Here is a 15,789-nt window from a genome sequence, read left to right as displayed (position 1 = left end):
TTTTTTTTTTTTTTTGAGATGGAATCTCACTCTGTCGCCCAGGCTGGAGTGCACTGGTACGATCTCAGCTCACTGCAACCTCCACCTCCCGAGTTCAAGCGATTCTTCTGCCTCAGCCTCCCAAGTAGCTGGGACTATAGGTGCATGCCACCACGCCCGACTAACTTTTGTATTTTTAGTAGAGATGGGGTTTCACCATATTGGCCAGGCTGGTCTCGAACTCCTGACCTTGTGATCCGCCCACCTCGGCCTCCCAAAGTGCTGGATTATATGCGTGAGCCACCGCACCTGGCCAGAAAGGGTTAATCTTATTTGTACCATGCATGGATTGTTTGGCACACTGAAGAATGCTCTGCATCCCTTCTCAGAATAACATTTTATTTATTATTTTTTAAATTTTAATTTTTATTGTTTTACAGACAGAGTCTCACTGTGTTTCTCAGGCTGGTCTCAAACTCCTGGTCTCAAGTAATCCTCCTGCCTCCGCCTCCTGCATGGTTGGGATTAGAGGCACAAGCCACCATGCCTGGCAAAATAATGTTTTAAAATGCATAAAACAAAATAATAGATTTATAAAGGAAACAAATTATAATGAATACAATTATAAAAACATTTAGAAAGTTAGTGATACGGGCTGGGCGCGGTGGCTCATGCCTGTAATCCCAGCACATTGGGAGGCCAAGGTGGGTGGATCACCTGAGGTCAGGAGTTTGGGACCAGCTTGGCCAACATGGCGAAACCTCGTCCCTACTAAAAATACAAAAAACATCAGCTGGGTGTAGTGGCGGGCGCCTGTAATCCTTGCTACTCAGGAGGCTGAGGTAGGGAGAATCACTTGAACCTGGGAGGCAAAGGCTGCAGTGAGCCAAGATTGTACTATTGCACTCCAGCCTGGGCAACAAGAGCCACAGTCTCTCAAAAAAAAAAAAAAAAAAAAAAAAAAGTAAGTTAGTGATACAATGATATATGTATACACTAGCTCTCTATTGATATATAATAAATTCTCTCCAACCTTAGTAGCTTAAAACATTTATTCTCTCACATTCCTGGGGGTCAGGAATCTGAGACCAGCTTAGCTGGGTGGTTGCGGCTCAGGGTATCTCACAAGGCTACAATCAAGATGCCAACTAAATAGGCAGTCATCTGGAGGCATTACCTGGGGAAAGGTCCACTTCCAAGCTCACTCAAATGGCTATTGGCAAGCTTCAGTTCTTTGTCATATTGACCTCTCCACAGACTCATGGAGTCACTCTCCACAACCTCTCAGTTATCTCAGGACATAGCAGTTCACTTCCCCTGTAGCAAGTGCTCGAAGAGAGGGTACAGAACATAGATTCAGTACACTTAATCTCAGAAATGACATCCCATCATTTCTGCCATATTCTGTTACTGGAAGGGGATTACACAAGGGTACGAATGCCAGGAAACCAGGATCACTGGGAGCTACCGTAAAGGTTAAGATAATATGCTTTTTAAAAAATACATTAAAGTAGAGGATCTAGAGGCGGGTATACAACTACTATAATTTTGAAAGCATTCCAAGTAGAAACGACTCTTTGAAAGATCTACAAAATAATTTTTTTTTTTCTGCGACGGAGTCTCGCTGTGGCTCTGTTGCCCAGGCTGGAGTGCGGTGGTGCCATCTCAGCTCACTGCAAACTCTGCCTCCCGGGTTCAAGTGGTTCTTCTGCCTTAGCCTCCCGAGTAGCTGGGACTACAGGCATGCGCCACCACATCTGGCTAATTTTTGTATTTTTAGTAGAGACAGGATTTCACCATATTGGCCAGGCTGGTTTCCAACTCCTCACCTTGTGATCTGCCCGCCTTGGCCTCCCAAAGTGCTGGGATTACAGGCATGAGCCACCATGCCTGGCCTAACAGTAATGATTTTTTAAAAATCGGTGATTTTTATTTATTACAAAGTCATAAGTACTGGTAATACTTCTGTGGTTTTGCCTACATTCATAATTAAGGGAAATGATACATTTCAGTTTGAAGTTAACAAGGATGTAATTTTTATTTTTTTATTTTTGAGACAGAGACTCTTTCTGTTGCCCAGGCTGGCGTGCAGTGGCACGATCTCGGCTCACTGCAACCTCTGCCTCCTGGGTTCAAGTGATTCTCCTACCTCAGCCTCCCGAGTAGTTGGGATTACAGGTGCCTGCCACCATTTCTGGCTATTTTTTAAATATTTTTAGTAGAGACGGAGTTTCACCATGTTGACCAGGCTGGTCTCAAATTCCTGACCTCAGGTAATCCGCCCGCCTTGTCCTGCCAAAGTGCGGGGATTGCAGGCGTGAGCCACCACGCCCGGCCCCAACAGGGATGTAATTTTTCCCATACAAATATAGCGACATCTCTGGGAGGTTGGGAGAGGTGTGAGGGATACAAGACTACATACTGGGTACAGTGTACACTGCTTGGGTGATGGGTGCACTAAAATCTCAGAATTCACCATTGAAGAATTCATCCATGTAACCAAAAACCACCGGTACCCAAAAAACTATTGAATTAAAAACAACAACAACAACAACAACAACAACAACAACAACAACAACAAATTATAGTGACAGCTCTGAATTCTATCCACGGATTCTTTGGGAATTGGTAGACCCCTGAGTTCTATCCATGGAGTCACAAGATGGCTTAGGGCCCTGAATCACTGCATGGAGAAAATACTTACCAACCTAATTCAACTGTCTTGGACTGTTTGAGAAAAAGCTTCTATTGCATGTAAGTCATTATGTATTCTGGAGTCTATTTGTTACCACAGCCTAGTTTATACTATCTTTGCCAATATACATTTGCTAATTACTGTATTATTACTACTGTCTTCACTTTGTCCTTCAACATACATTTTTGAGTAAAATGTCAATTTCCCTTTGTGTTAAATTTCATATATGTATCTATTATTATAGAGCATCTCATACCACTAGCAAGTAATAAATTGTATTGAATATGTATCAAAGACATATGGAGACTAAATTATATTTTTCCAGGGAATTTTACTCTTTTTTTCTTCCAATTTTCAGTTTTATGCACCAGATGGTTGTCAGCTGGATCACTATGAATAAATTATAAATGGCCAATAACAATAAATATTTGTATAGTTCCTGCTCCTGAGCAATTTTTAAGCATGTGAATGAATTTGTTTTCAAACAGTAAGCATCTCATCATGGGGTGAATAGATCATCTCACATGCCATTGACAGAAATATCTCCCTGGAATATATAACAAAGAATGAATGTGTTTACGAAAAGCTACTGGATGGGCTTGTGTGGGTAGAAATTAACCTCATTACAGTACAAAGTTAAGCTTAATAATGTAGATTAAAAAATAATGGCACAAATACTAGAAACACAAAGTCAGGTCTGTGCTTTCACTATACTCTCTAAAATGGAACTTAAGAAATCAGCCAGTGGTGCTTTTAACATAATTAGCCAGACCCTAATATGACAAATAGAACTTTGAAAAATAACTGTCTTGCAAAGGATTAAGCCATTTTTAGATCTATCTATCACAGTTGGTTGGAATTCAGTGTAAAGTTTCCTTTTAAATGGAAGCAAACAATTTTATATATGTTTTTCTCTTGTTGAACCAAGTACTCCCCTTCATTGCTCGACAGAAGATTCATGCAGCTAAAAGAGGACTATAGAGCACTCTAGGAAAAAAAACCCCAAAATCCCACAAAAACAAATCTAAAAGATTCTCTCTGGAAGCAAATATTCTCCTAGCAGCAGTTTATAATTAGGCTTATCAAGATTGTGATTTAGTAATGGATATTTTATTATGTATATATGTATGTTTGTATTTTTTAGAGGTAGGTTCTCTCTCTGTCACCCAGGTTGGAGTACAGTGGCTCACACAGTTCAAATTCTGGGTGTAAGTAATCCTCCCTCTTCGGCTTCCTAAAGTGATGGGATTACAGGCATGAGACACCATACCCATCCTTATTCTTCTTGTTTATTAAATGAGAGCTTTTACGCTTGATTTGGAAGAACCATACACACACACACACACACACACACACACACACACACAAACTTGCTGGGCGAGGTGGCTCACGCTTGTAATCCCAGCACTTTGGGAGGCCGAGGTTGGCAAATCACCTGAGGTCAGGAATTTGAGAACAGCCCGGCCAACATGGTGAAACCCCGTTTCTACTAAAAATACAAAAATTTGCCAGGCGCGGTGGTGCATGCCTGTAATTCCAGCTACTTGGGGGGCAGAGGCAGGAGAATTGCTTGAACCTGGGAGGTGGAGGTTGCAGTGAGCTGAGATCGTGCCACTGCACTCCAGCCTGGGCAACAGGGCGAGACTCTGTCTCAAAAAACAAAAACAAAACCAAAAACAAAACCTCTCAGTTTTTAGGTCTTCATTATCTTACACAATTCAAATAAAATTCAATGGTCTACATTTTTAAAAGTTTTTTAATATTAATATTATGAAAGTAATTTTTATTGTAGAAATTTTAGAAAATACAGAAGAGCAAAGGAAGAAAATGTTTTAAAAATTGCCAATGATGTGGCCATTCAATATATACACAGAACAGTATCATTTTGAGGTTGATTCTTCTGTTTCTACGTAGATAGATAAATTTTTAAATGAGATTTTTAAAATGACTTATTTATTTATTTTTAGAGATAGTCTCCCTATGTCACCCAGGCTGGAGTGCAACTTCAAGGGACCCTAAGCCAGAACCACCCAAATAATCACTCTCAGATTTCTGATCCACAGGAGCTGTGAGATAGTAAACATTAAGCTGGTAAATTTGGGGTCATTCATTACGCAGCAGTAGACAACCAATACATTTGATTTCACTTATTTCCTACTTCATAGGCTGTTCTCAGTCTCCTTTATTGGCTCCGCCTCCTCTTTTAACAAATCTCTAAATGTTGGGATTCTTTAGGGTTCACTCCTAGGCTGTCTTCTCTTGTCTCCCTATATTTCTCATCCTGTGATTTTATCTTATTTTATTTTATTTTTTTTTACAAAGGGTCTCGCTCTGTCACCCATGCTGGAGTGCAGTGGTGCAATCATGGCTCACTGCAGTCTCAACATCCTGGGCTCAAGAAATCCTCCTGCCTCAGCCTTCCAAGTAGATGGGACTACAGTTGTGCACCACCACACCCAGCCAATTTTTAAACTTTTAATAGAGACGGGGTCTCCCTATGTTGCTCAGGCTGGTCTTGAACTCCTAGGCTCAAGCCATCCTCCTGCCTTGGCATCCCAAATTGTTGGGATTACAGGTGTGAGCCAATGCGCCAAGCCTCATCCAATAATTCTAAATATAATCTTTTTGCTTTATCTCTTGGCTAGAACTCACCTCTGAACCACGGATGCACACATTTAACTTCACACCTTGCCTCTGTACTTGAAAGTTTCACACACATATCAAGCCTAATATATTCAAAATGGAATTCCTGATTTCCTTCCCTTTTCCCAATCTGTTTCATTCTTCCCTTCCCTATCATCCTCTCTAATCTTTCCAATTATTATAATGGTATCAGGCCGGGCGCTGTGGCTCACACCTGTAATCCCAGCACTTTGGGAGGCCGAGGCGGGTGGATCAAGAGGTCAAGACCATCCTGGCTAACATGGGGAAACCCAGTCTCTACTAAAAATACAAAAATTAGCCGGACGTGGTGGTGTGCGCCTGTAGTCTCAGCTACTCGGGGGGCTGAGGCAGGAGAATCGCTTGAACCCGGGAAGCGGAGGTTGCAGTGAGCTGAGATCGTGCCACTGCACTCCAGCCTGGCGATAGTGGGAGACTCTGTCTCAAAAAAACCAAAAAACCAAAAAAACAGAAAAAAAAAATCACGGATCATGAGAGAAAAGCAAATAAAAACCACAATGAGATATCATCTCATACCAGTCAGAATGGCTACTCTTAAAAAGTCAAAAAAATACCAGATGCTGGCGAGGTTGTGAAGAAAAAGAAATTCGATATACTGTTGGTGAGAGTGTAAATTAGTTCAGCCATTGTGGAAGGCAGTGTGGCGATTCCTCAAAGATCTAAAAACAGAAATATTTGACCCAGGCAGGGCACAGTGGCTCACACCTGTAATCCCAGCACTCTGGGAGGCCGAGGTGGGTGGATCATGAGGTCAGGAGTTCAAGACCAATATGGTGAAACCCCATCTCTACTAAAAATACAAAAATTAGCCAGGCGTGGTGGTGCGCACCTATAGTCCCAGCTACTCAGGAGGCTGAGGCAGGAGAATCATTTGAACCTGGGAGGCAGAGATTGCAGTGAGCCGAGATGGCGCCACTGCACTCCAGCCTGGGCGACAGAGCGAGACTCTGTTTTTTTTAAAAAAAAAAATTAAAATCAGCTTACTAATTTATCTCAGCATTCTTTTTGTATCTTTTTAGCAGTTTGGTCATTTGTTTACAACTTGTATTTCTTCTTGAGATAATGTTCTATTTTTCTGCAATGCCCATTTGTTAAATGGCTCTTTTTTCCTCTGCTCTTTTCGGCGTTTGTATTTTAATAGGAAAAAAAATTTATTACAAAGAATGAATCCGTAATGGTGGAAATTTCAGGTTTTGAAAATAAGAATGTGCATAAAACATCTAAATTCAAGAACCTCCTACTTTGTAGATTGGGAAAGCATCGCGTATCAAATGGATCTATTTCAAGGGAAGTCTGTATAACTTCCACTTACTAAAGGCTTTGTTCCAAAGGATCTCCTTTGTTACTACCTCATGTTATGTAAATAAAATCATAATCAGTTATATTGCCTCAAATAGATGACTTCATTTTCAACACATGTGCAATAGAATTGCAGAGGGAGGTCGAAGATAATATCCTAGCCTGCAATTTGGGGTATTTTGAATAAATGAATAACAGCATGTATTGGGAGCGCCCCGACTCCCAATACATGCAGAATAGCAGACGTGTATTGAGCCCTTAGTTTTTTTTTTTTTTTAAATATAGTTCATTCACTCAACAAATATTTACTGAGAAACTGCGAATGCTTGGGACATCAGGGCACAACAAAAAGGCCAAAGATTTCTGTGTCCACATCCTGAGGTGGTAATGGGGTGAGGGACAGACTGTACAATAAAAAACCTACGATTCACTCCATGAAAATGTTGTCGTTTTTCTAGTTCAGCTGGTAAACTGGACTGTGAAGAAAGAATGCTCTAAGCACAGTGATAAATTCACAACCAGGGCCCAATCCTAGTTTCGATTCACTCACTGACACCCTGGTTGCTAATTACAAGTCTGAAATCCATCAAGGTAGTTAACATCTCTAAACATCAAAGCAATAGCGGTTTTAGGCCCTAAGAAAGTGCAGCCCGGAGAAGTATTAATGCAAAATGTGCTACGGCTATTATTTAAATTCTATTCAAATCGAATGTGGCTTGCCTATTTATAATCTGACTTATAATTCTGGACAACCAAGCTACGTTGGGCTGTGTTCCTCGGCTGCCACAAATCATCGTCACAGGCTGAAAGCTCAACTGCTTCGTGCTCTTTATTTTTTCATGCCTATGCCAACGTTGTCGATGTGGTAAAGCTGTCATCACGCCGCCAGAAGGGCGGCCTTCTTTGGCGCGAGCAGCCTAAGAGGTTTCCGGCTGCTGCGGCTTGAGCTTCGATTTGATCAGACGCCACGAAAGGGATTTAGATCGTGGCCATTTTTCAACTAAGTGCGTCTGCCGAATTTAATAGCAAACCAAAAGCCACATTTTCTAATCTCCAGTTAGGCGTCCAAGAGGAAAAGTGGCGCTTGCTGGCTGAGGGAGCAGCGTGTCTGCAATTACAGCCACGTCTTGCCTCCTGGTCTTTTCCTCAGTGTGGGATTGTCTTTTTGTTTTTTGCCTGGTCTGAGCCGGCCCCACAGAAAGAACAGACCAGACGAGCTTACTGAGGTAAAACGCAGGGGCGGCGGTGAGGTCTAGGGGGTCTACTCAGAACGAGGCAGAGACACCAGCGAAAAGCGCCCTATGGCGACGCTAACTCAGGCCTGACAAAACACCCACCCCACTCTACCGCCTCTCCGGCCAAGGCTGTCGCTACGGGCCAGAGGGCGGAGCCGTCACATCTTCGCGCGAGACCAGCCACGCGACTTCCCAGAAGGCCGCAGGCAACATCTTAATAGCAGCCAGGAAGCCGGACCGGAGCGGAAGGGTGGGCGGGGCTTGCCCGCATATTTAGCGGCACCCGAGGCCACGCCCCAGATCGGAAGTGACGGAGACGAGCTAGCGCGTCGAAGGTAGCTCTATGGTTTTCCTCGCGTTCTTGAGTCGGGAAATGGCCGCTGTGTGGTTGCAACGGAGATAAATCCCCGGAACCGCGATTCGGCGTGTCAGGTAGGCCTCGCGCTGTATTCAAGTTACTCAAGGGGCAGTGAAGACCGAGGACAGGCCATATTTTTGACTCTTTTGTGGGTGGTGTCGGGTTGGCGGCGAAAGGAGAACCAAGGAGACGTTGCGCCGTTATTTATGCGTTTTTTCGTTAGCTTCCCTCAGGTTTTCGAGGCACTACGGGCCGAAAAGACCGGGCGGGGGCGCTGAGCAGTGCTAACGGCGGGCGCGCGCGTGTTTGCGAACCTGCCTCGAGACCCACAGCCCGCGCGGCCTCCCGTGCGCGTGCGCATATCTTCCTCTTCCACCCTTCCCCCATTTCTTCAGCCCGTACCTCTGCGCGCGCCCGACTGAACGCTCCGCGCACGCGCGCTCGTTCATTTTTCTCTCCCCCGCCTTTGGCGCCGACGGCCGCTGGAGGTGCAACTTGTGTCCGCCTCTCATTGGCTGGGACTGCCACCTTTCTTCGTGGCCTGTGGGGTTTTGAGAAAATAACTGTGACCCGCAGCAAAGTGCGTTGAGTAGGTCTACCCCTTTTCGCGTGGTCTTTAAAACTGCCCTCCGGCTTCAGACCACCCGTCAGTTAATGCCTCGTTTTTGTGATGCTACTAGGTTTTAGTGCTCTGTTCTGCCTCTCGCTGCTGACCCTGGTTCTCTGGAGTTAATTTCGGTACCCCCGGCAACCTGCTGTTTTGAAGCGAGCGCGCGCTGTTGACTGGTGCTGGTTGCCTCGTTACGGTTCCCTAGCGAGAGGATTGGGTCTTAGCTGGTGGTTCTGAGCGTGGCCCTGCCCTATCCGGCTGAAAGTGCGGTTCTTCATGAGTACTAGCGAAGCCGAGTCTTTTCAAGTGATTCAGCCCATTTAGTCGTGTCAGAAATGTTGCAGCCACGATTGGTGGACAGCTGGTGTGAGAAATGGGTGGGAGTGGCGAATTGGACTTTGCCTTCATTTTAAATTCATGAGTTGGCTTGATTCGCATTTAAGATTTATTTCTTCAGAATCAAGCTGAAGTACCAGCAGCTACTTTGCTACCTCAGACTTTTTTAAAAAGCATTTTAGAACTGGAAAAAAATTAAGACTGAAGTTGAAAGCAAGTGTGGCTAACACTGACGAAAAAGGTGAGCTACTTCAGACTTGTACCTCACTGCAACAGCCTCTTAAATTTTTTGGTGTTACAAAGCAAAACAAAATTTCTTGTTCCTCTTGTGAATTCTCATTTCAGTTTGACTTTAGTTGGAATGGTTAGGATACTGTTCAGGCAGTAAATAACCTTTACGTAGGAAAAACTGCTACAAGGCTTTTGTATTTTTGTTTGATCATGACCAATTCAGGATAGGTAATTTGATGGGAGGGAAAAAGTGGCCCCTCGGCGGGAGTTTGAGGCTGCTGTGAGCTGTGCTCGTCCCACTGCACTCCAGCGGGGGCAACAGAGCGAGACCTTGTCACTTAAAAAAGGTAGCTCATGGTAAACAACCTTGGAGCACCTTCTCTTAGTGATTTCATATTTCAGCCAGTACATTGTGGTGAATACTGAAATATCTTGTTTAATTCAGGTAATTAAAATGGTGGCAAAGGAAACTGTTTAGCCAGAGCCCTTCTTGACTTTGAGGAACAGTGGTAGTATAAGACTTGGTGACAGACGTGTAAAAAGTACTACTCACTGGTAGGCTCAGGTCTGGTTGATTGACTGATTCTTGAGACGGAATGTCGCTCTGTCGCCTAGGCAGGAGTGCAGTGGCCCAGTCTCGGCTCACTGCAACCTCCGTCTCCGGGTCCAAGCGATTCTCCTGCCTCAGCCTCCCGAGTAGCTGGGACTACAGGCGCCCGCCACCACACTGGGCTAATTTTTGTATTTTTAGTAGAGACGGAGTTTCACAATATTGGTCTCGAACTCCTGACCTCAGGTGATCCACTCGCCTGGCCCACCCAAAGTGCTGGGATTACAGGGATGAGCCCCTGCGCCTGGCCTCGGTTGAATTTATTAAACAACTTTTGTGGGCAGCAAGCTGTACGAGGTTAACTATGTGATGAGAAGACTTAGAAATGGAGAAAAGTTTTATCAGTTCTACATAGGACTTAGTTTGGGAGTTGCTGGAAACTACGTTGGAAATCAGTAGTTGCACACTAGCTGAATTCAGCTGTGTAATTTACAGTGATTTGTTATTTACCAAATAAGTAGAAGAGGGAATTAAGAAGCTAAAATCTCTGGGTACTTGTTTGATATGAATTTGTTAATTGTTTATACTCAGGTAATAAGTGTTACCTCAGTCATAGCATTTAATATTTTATCTGACTGTCCCTAAGGCTGAAAACCAACGAATATACTAACACGAAGATAATACTAGATTATATTTGTGTAATATTTTAGAGTTTTCAAACACTTTAATTTTATTTATTTTTTTGAGACAGAGACTCGCTCTGTAGCCCGGGCTGGAGTGCAGTGGCGCCATCTCGGCTCACTGCAACCTCCGCTTCCCTGGTTCAAGCGATTCTCGTGTCTCAGCCTCCCAAGTAGCTGGGACTACAGGCGCCGGCCCGCCACCATGTCCTGCTAATTTTTTTTTTTTTTCTTGAGACACAGTCTTGCTCTGTCGCCAAGGCTGGTGTGCAGTGGCGTGATTTTGGCTGACTGCAACCTCTGCCTCCCAGGTTGAAGTGATTCTTGTGCTTCAGCCTCCCCAGTAGCTGGGATTACATGGGATTACAGGGGCACACCACAAAGGCCGGCTAGTTTTTCTGTTTTTGAGATGGAGTCTTGCTCTGTCACCCAGGCTGGAGTGCAGTGGCATGATCATGGCTCACTGCAACCTCCACCTCATGGGTTCAAGCGATTCTCCTGCCTCAGCCTCCAGAGTAACTGGGATTACAGGCGCCCGCCACCACGCCCGTCTAATTTTTATATTTTTAGTAGAGACGGGGTTTTGCCATGTTGGCCAGGCTGGTCTCGAACTCCTGACCTCGGGTGATCCGCCCGCCTCGCCCTCCCAAAGTGTTGGGATTACAGGTGTAAGCCACCGCACCCAGCCCATTTTATTAAGCATGTCTAGAAAGACTTCTAAATGATGCTGATTAATGCTGTATCAAAAATATTAGGTAACCTTACATGCAAGAATCATTTTAAGTAAACGTGGTTAGCTTGCAGAAAGGCTGCCTAAACAAGGGTTACCAATAATGATGGCTAATGCTAGATTGTATACCACGGGCCAAACATTAAACTAAGCTGTTTACATGCCTTACTTAGTTCATTTAACCCTGTACTTGTGAGGAAGTACCATTAGTAGTCTTTAAAACAACAACAACAACAAAAAAACACCTGCAGAATTTGAAGCTGACAGATTAAGGTAACTTGTTCAGTGTTGGGCAGCTAGTTAATGGCTGAGCCAGGAATTGAATCTAGTCTACTGGAATAATAGTCATGGGCTATATTTTTAGGATTTGAAAAGATGGAAATAGCATTACTTTGTTTACAACAATCTGGGGACCAAACTCCTTGAGCCTGCTAAAATGAAGACTGGGATCAAGTATGCTTGAAATAGTAATCTTAAAGAATTCATTTTGGGTGGCTTTGTCTTGGGTATTTTGTTGAACCCAGTTACTTTGCTCTGATCATTTTTTTTCTTTTTTTGAGACAGCCTCTCTCTTGCCCAGCCTGGAGTGCAGTGGTGCAATCTTGGCTCACTGCAACCTCCGCCTCCTGGGTTCAAGTGATTCTCCTGCCTCAGCCTCTGGAGTACCTGGGACTATGGGCGTGCACCACCACGCCTGGCTAATTTTTGTATTTTTAGTAGAGACGGGGTTTCACCATGTTGGCCAGGCTGGTCTCAAACTCCTAACCTCAGGATCCGCTCACCTCGGCCTCCCAAAGTGCTGGGATTACAGGCGTGAGCCACCATTCCTGGCCTGATAAATTGTTTTCTAGCTGGTTTCTGATCACTTATGTTCTAGCTGGTCATTATGTATTATTTCATGAAAGATAGGCTCTGTTTAGATATTTAAGAACCTTATTTTTAAAAATAAAACCTGCTTTATTTTATCCTGTGTTCCTCATTGGTTGGTCTGTCAATTGGCTAAAGATACATATGGCAATTCATTCCTTATTTCTGTATACAAGTGGGAATCTATTAACAAATGATCTTGGTTGTAATAAAGGGAAGATTAATTTGGCATTTTCAGTTTTGTATTTGGGTTTTGGAAACATCAAGCACCTTTTACGGTATTGAAGAGAGAGCACCGGATTTGGAGTCAGGAGATTTCAGTCAAATTTTGGATTAACCATTTACACTCCGACTGTGGGCACGAAAAACGGCAAACACATCTTTTGTTTTCTCTCCCAAACTTGTCCTTCTCCCAGATGCTTGAATCTAAAACCTAGAATTTAAGGGCACTAGTGATTTTTCATTTTTCCTCACTCTCTGTACTTCACACCCCTAACAATCCATTAACAAGTCATTTTGACAAACCACATCTTGGATTTGCCTCTTTTTTTCATTGCTGTTTATTTTTTATATAGCAGCCATCTTAAAATGTAAATCAGATGAGTGACTCACCCAAGCAAAAACCCTGCAAGGGTTTCTCAACCGAGTAAAATCCTGATCCCTTTTGATGATCTACTAGATGCTATTTCATCTGGTCCATTCCTCCTCCTGCTGCCCTATTTCATACCCTCAACTCCTTGATCACGTTGTCTCAACCTTCTTATTGGTCTTTCTGTCCTGAATTTGCTAAGTTTGTGTCCTCTGCCTAGTATGCTCTTCCCTCTGTGAATCTTTGCAGTGTTCCCTGTCTTTAGGCCCAAATGTTACCTCCTTAAAGAGGGCCCAAGGATCCACCTAAGTAAGTAGTCCCCCTGCCCACCTCCTCTGCATGTTAACTTGTACTTTTTCCCCCCCTCCAATGTGGCACTTGCCACTATTTGATTTTTTTCTTGTTTTCTGTCTTCCCCTTTCTGAAAGCTTCAAGAGAGTAGGGAGCTTAAGTCTTAACTTAAAATGCTGTATTCTCAACGTTAGAATAGTAGTGCCTGGCATGTAAGGCACTTATCTCAAGTTATCTGGAAAGTTTAGGGTTCTCTGTATTTGAAAGATGGGATTAATATGTAGCTCATGAGATTATCAGGATCAAATATGAGATTATTTTATTTACTTTAAGTCACCTAGCACAGTTCTTGGCACATGGTTGGTATTTAGATGTTTAGTTTACTATGATTTGTTGCTGATAACTGTTCTCGATTTGGTTTTTGGAAGGCAGGGACCACTTACATAGATATATTTCCTGTAGTAATTAGCATTGTGCTTTGTATATAGACTTTCATTTTTTAAAAATTAGTTGAACTAATCAGTCTTTGATACTGACTTATTTATTGTATGTTACATTTTGTGTATTATTTGAGTTATTGGTGTGGATACTTGAATATATTTATAGATTGTGAACAGGAATGTATATCCACTGGTCTAACAGCCTGTATTCCCTGTTCTGTCAGTTTTTTATATCTAGTGTTTATTTTCTTTGAACTTCAAAATACCATGACGGAGTAAAGAGATCTGGCAGTTGGGTCTTCTCTGGATATATATATATATATATATATATATATATATATATACACACACACACACACACATATATATGTATATATATATAAATTAGCCTTTTGGAATTGTTTAGGGAAGTGTTAGCTAAAATGAGCCTTGTACCACTTCTAGGAGTGAATCAGTAGTAATGACTTTCCAGGTCAGAATAGTTTTATAACAGTACTCCAGTTTAGAAGATTGCCATTTTTTTCTCTGGCCACTTGGGGTTTTGATATTTTAAAAACTAAACTTATATGTCCTTTAGAAATCCTTTGTTTTTGTACCCAATCTTGCTTGGCTTTTTGACTTTGCTACTTTTTTAGTGTTTCCCTTAATAGGTTCCGATTCCTCCTTCCTAGGCTGAACCTCAAATCTCTCCCCAGTTGGAGGGCCATGGATATTTTAGGAGACGCTATTCTTGATTCACCAGTTTAATGTTACCATTACTTCTTTGTATTTCCAGTCTCGTTTTATTTTTAAAATTGGATCTTGGTAAGAGTTACAGATTTCCATTTAAACTTGTTCATGAATTCTTTGAGTGCTGATGTATATTAATCTTGTATTCCTTAGTTTCTGTTCGCCTGGTGCTTTTGACTATCCTTTGCACATACTTGATGTGAATATACATAAAGCTAAACTTTTCAGTATTGGTAACTTGAATATTTTGTGCAAAGTTTATTTACAGATTAATGAAAAATTATTTTAGGAAGAATATTGACTTTCAGTAGATAAAAGTTTCATTGCTGACTGTTCTTTTATTTGAATGTAGATGTATCAAGATGCTTTTAGGCACAGAATTTAAAGTTACTATGATGGCTGTTAACGTGGATTTAAAAATCAGTTTCACATGAAACTAAATTGTGTGAAAGGAAGTACCAAAAGAGAATAAGTAGCAGAGCATTAAACTCATATTTTAGATGTTATAAAGTAGAGCATTATGAAAATTAACTACAGATTACCTTTTTTTTTTTTTTTTTTTTTTTTTTTTTTGAGATGGGGTCTTGCTGTGTTGCCAAGGCTAGAGTGCGGTAGCTAGTCACAGGTGTGATCACAGTGCATTGCAGCGTCAAACTCCTGGGCTCAAGTGATCCTTCTGCATCAGCCTCCCAAGTAGCTGGGACTACAGGCTTGTGCTACCTTGCCCCGCTACCAAGATGGCATTATGTTAGCTACGTTGGAATTTTCTGATGGAACGACATATCATATGTTTTTTAAGGCTCAAATTACTAAAATTAGAATTCAAGTAGTTAAAAAGATGCTGTCAGTTTCATGATACGCTACTGCATTGTGGTTTACAAAAAAGTTGAATTTTAAGCTTTTACGGTTAAAAGTTTCCTATTTCCTGAATTAGTTTTTCCTTCCCTGAAATTGTAAGTGCGTTTATTAGAGTTTATGGCAGTGCCCATTATATGCATTGTAAATAATGGTTATTTAATTTAACATAAATCACAATAATGGTTTTTTTGTCTTTGCTAGGAATTCGAATTTAGAGTTTAATTTCTCAGAGCATTCTCTCCAGGAAGAATTTTTACAGTATCTCAAAGACTTCACTTGACTTCTTGATCCTGCATAAACCCAAGGTAAAAGAGCATTCATTTTTCTAGTTTTCACTTTTGACTTTTTTGAGGAAATGTCACTACTGAATTGATGATTCAGATGGAGCGATTAAAAATGATGTGGTCCGAAGCTTTGTTTTTTGTTTATTTTGGTGGCTTGTATGAAGTAAGTCAGATGTTAAGTTAGTTTTAGGAAAAAGGTTCTTTTTCTGTCTTCTTCCAGGTTGTGCTCCTGCTTTTTCTATTTCTATAAACACATCTACTAAAAGACTCAGGACATACAAGATAGACTGCTACTTAACCCATTTCCCTAATGTAAACGAGGAGATTCATAACTTGTTTCTCTCTA

At 42.1% G+C, this 15,789-nt stretch overlaps 1 protein-coding gene across 9 annotated transcripts in view; it reads left to right on the top strand.

The window, feature by feature from the left end:
- The first annotated feature begins 6,339 nt into the window (after nucleotides 1–6,339).
- BCLAF1 (BCL2 associated transcription factor 1) overlaps nucleotides 6,340–15,789 on the top strand; it is a 33,140-nt gene continuing 23,690 nt past the window's right edge. For 7 of the 9 annotated variants that reach the window (XR_008625787.2, XM_055114149.2, XM_055114147.2 and 4 more), the window contains exons 1-2: nucleotides 6,340–8,322; nucleotides 15,361–15,464. The gene's annotated coding sequence lies outside the window, so the exon portion shown is untranslated. The remainder of the gene's footprint in view (nucleotides 8,323–15,360; nucleotides 15,465–15,789) is intronic. The other 2 variants (XM_055114148.2, XM_034962916.3) reach the window with 1 other exon arrangement.

This window comes from Pan paniscus, chromosome 5 (assembly GCF_029289425.2).
Source record: "Pan paniscus chromosome 5, NHGRI_mPanPan1-v2.0_pri, whole genome shotgun sequence".
In the NCBI taxonomy this organism is placed as follows: domain Eukaryota; kingdom Metazoa; phylum Chordata; class Mammalia; order Primates; family Hominidae; genus Pan; species Pan paniscus.
This window is presented reverse-complemented; position numbering and strand designations above follow the sequence as displayed.